Here is a 3,357-nt window from a genome sequence, read left to right as displayed (position 1 = left end):
GATTTATGCCATTGCAACCATTAACAATCTCTCCCTAATAACAGTTTCTCAGTGGCAAGTAAGAAGTGAAAGGCAGAGAAGCAAGAAGTCAAGCAAAAGGCAGCTAGATTTAGAAAGTAGGAACAGACGTACCCTATATCAAAAGATGTTCTATATGTTCCCCTCAAAAAAAGTTATAGGAAAAATTATTGTTTAGGTTTTTTCCCAATTTTTGAGAGTCCTATTGCTTAGAATTGTCATTAGGATCAAGAATTCCTAATACATTTCTTAAAATGTGTATGTTATGTGTGATTGTGTGGCTGAGGGAAACCATTGAACCAGTGGATTTCATCACCCATTCTACACATCTTTCCTCAGATCTGACATAGGTAGTTGGGAAAATTATTTCTGGAGAAGAATCTCATTCATTCAACGTTCCTTAGAGCTACATGAGATCATTAATAAAGATTTTCTCAATTAACTACTAAATCAGCAATTAAGACAAAGAGGTCTACTGCAAATAAAAGGATTATTGATTTTAAAAATTTCAGTCACATCTAGTAATGATGGATATTAATCACACGCAATCTTAACTATAAACTCTGACTCTCCCTACCAATTAAACATAAAAAAAAAGAGGAAAAGTTAGATAGTTTTCAAGTGGTCAAACTGCCAAGACAGTAATGAGATTGTATGGTATAGCATAACACTTTTTAAAAAAGTATACATGCTTTAAAACACAATTTTAAAATAGCTTGAAATATATTTCAGCTGAGTTAAAACTGATCAGGCATGCGATACATGAGCACATTTATTTGCAGGACCACATAAAATTACAGTAATGGAAAGGCAGCGTGATATACAAATAGTTACAGCTACATCCTAGACTTGCATAGAGCAGCATATATGCCAGACTACATGTTAATTATTAAATATCATGTAAGAATGCTAAAAGAAGAGTACAATAACCTAGTGAATTCCTTCATGTTTAAAATAGAATTTTAAAATCTGGGTATGTTCATTTTAGTTTAACAGGATATTTAGTCTCACAAAAATTGAAAAAGCCTACAACCCAACACCTTTCCCTCTTTGACTAGATGACAACATTTTCTTTAGCATTTTTTAATGTTGGCAGAAGCTCCAGTTATTAGCCCTGTGATGAGTGAGTTTTGGCAGTCTAGAAAAGATAGTACTAGTTCGACAGGGCAGTGTTACAAATTTTCTTAAAATTTTTCCTTGTCCATGACTAATTATATGTAGACCTTTTGTAAATTAAGAATTTCAAATTTCATGCTAATTTATGTGACTGATAGCAGCCTTTACTCAAAGAGTAGCTTCTGTTTATATCTTTATCAAATGCTGTTCTATCTAGTTGGCTTTTTCCTGATTGCAAATCTGAAGGAGTGTTTTTTTCTGTCCTAGAAAGCATGACTGCAAATCTGAAGAAGTATTCTGTGTGTGTGTCAACGCAAACATTGCACTGGACACAGTTAAATAAGTAAGGAAGACTTTATTCAAGGCCATTACAATAGGGGAGCAAGACCTAATACAATGTGAACTCACCTTTGCTGAAACAAGGGGTGAGAAAGTTTTAAGCGCTGGAGTAAGAGGGAAAACACAGGCCATTTGTATTGGCTGATTGGCTTTACCCAAAGGATAAGTAAAGTTTCTTTTATTTTTGTGACTGGAGGTAGTTTTATAATTTGGAGCAAGCCACCCACTCAGGAAGTTAGGCTCCTGTGTTCTTACAAAGACCCAGAGGTAACACTTTATCTTCCTTGATAATTACATATCAAAGGGATGGCTCCTGGATCTTTGAGAAAGACAATCCTGAGTTGTGAAACTGGTAAGAGGCTTTTAGAAAGATTTACTCTCAAAGGGGCAGATAAAGGATTTACAATTAAAGTTTTCTGAAGTAAATGCTCTAAGAAAAGGAAGGTCTAGGGGCCTAGCTAGAGTCAAGAAAGAGCCTGTCTAAAGCTTAATCAAGCTGGAAGTAACTTGAAGCCCATCTTGATCACAAGTATTAACAGAGGTTCAGCTGTGAACACTGATGAGAACCCTATAATAATGGCAAATGGTTGGGATGCAGAAGTTATCCCAGTGTTTAATCTTACCAGAGTTTATTATGATTATGATGATGTACTCATTAGATGCATTTAAGAAATCACCATGAACCCCATTCATAAGGTGAAAGTGTATTGTGTCCATGTACATGTGAGTCAGACCTTTCATTGATTCTCACCCCTAAGTCAGACCTCTCATTGATTCTCACCGCCCACCCACAGAAATGTGTGAGAAAAACACGGAAAACTTTTTCATTGCACGTGTTTTCATAATCTTTGTTAATCTGACACAAAATGGGCCATATTTATATTTTGAATCCTTGTAGCCCATCGTGGACTGTTATGATGTACAGTGGACATCTATAACATCTGATATCAGGCTTTCAGTTAATTCTGTAAATTACCACTGGAGTATAATGGAATTAACCTAGAATTTAGGGTGGGAAAAATAAGGCAAAATTACGGGTAGATTTATATCTTTGTCAAAAAGACTTTTCTAATTTAGAATGTTCCAAAGGTAGAATTGATTGGGTTGGGAGGTAGAGAACTCTATGTTAATCGGAGTATTCGAACTGAAACTTCATATAAGACATAATCAAAAGAATCAATAAATCGGTTGAAAAAACAGAATTATTGACCTCGAAGGCCCTCATTTTAACTTCGCAGTAATTAGATTTGCCATCTGTCCAGCCAAAGTTATTACCACTTTCTTATTCAATTATTATTACTTGAATGCTAGTTATAATTCATCTGAATTTCCATGTTTTTATTTCATAGATTTAGTTAGAATACTAAATGAAGTATTATGCCTTGAATGTATTTATCCTAAACATATGCGAAACAAAAACAAAAGTCTTCTAGCTCTCTATTTGCCCAAATTAACATGCAGTTGAAAAAAGTCATAATTAGTAGGTAATGTAAAGCAATAGAAATTTTGAAGGCCCTTAGCTTCCTGAAGAAAATTTTCATGACTGAAATTATCACTGGTTTGTATATACAAAGTTTCTCCCAATAATTTGGCAGTAGTTAGTATTTTAAAATCCTCTCTAAGGGTGTTGTGTTGAATTTTTAATACATTCTTTTTTGTTGGATAATTTGGCTGAATATTAATTATAGTAAAATATTCTGAAAAGGTTAAAAAATTCAATCAATTGTCCGGTACATTGTCTTTCTAATGAAAAGGACCCTGGAGTTTCCAAACATTCACGTGAGCACAAACTTCATTTTCCCATACAATTTTATTGCATAAAGACTCCTTCCAAAGATTGTAAAGGAATGGGTCTTTTTTGTTCTTTTCATTTTTTCTTTTTTT

This window comes from Mandrillus leucophaeus, unplaced genomic scaffold, assembly GCF_000951045.1.
Source record: "Mandrillus leucophaeus isolate KB7577 unplaced genomic scaffold, Mleu.le_1.0 Scaffold50, whole genome shotgun sequence".
Taxonomy (NCBI): Eukaryota; Metazoa; Chordata; class Mammalia; order Primates; family Cercopithecidae; genus Mandrillus; species Mandrillus leucophaeus.
The sequence above is the reverse complement of the archived record's forward strand: the minus strand, read 5'-3'. Positions refer to the sequence as shown.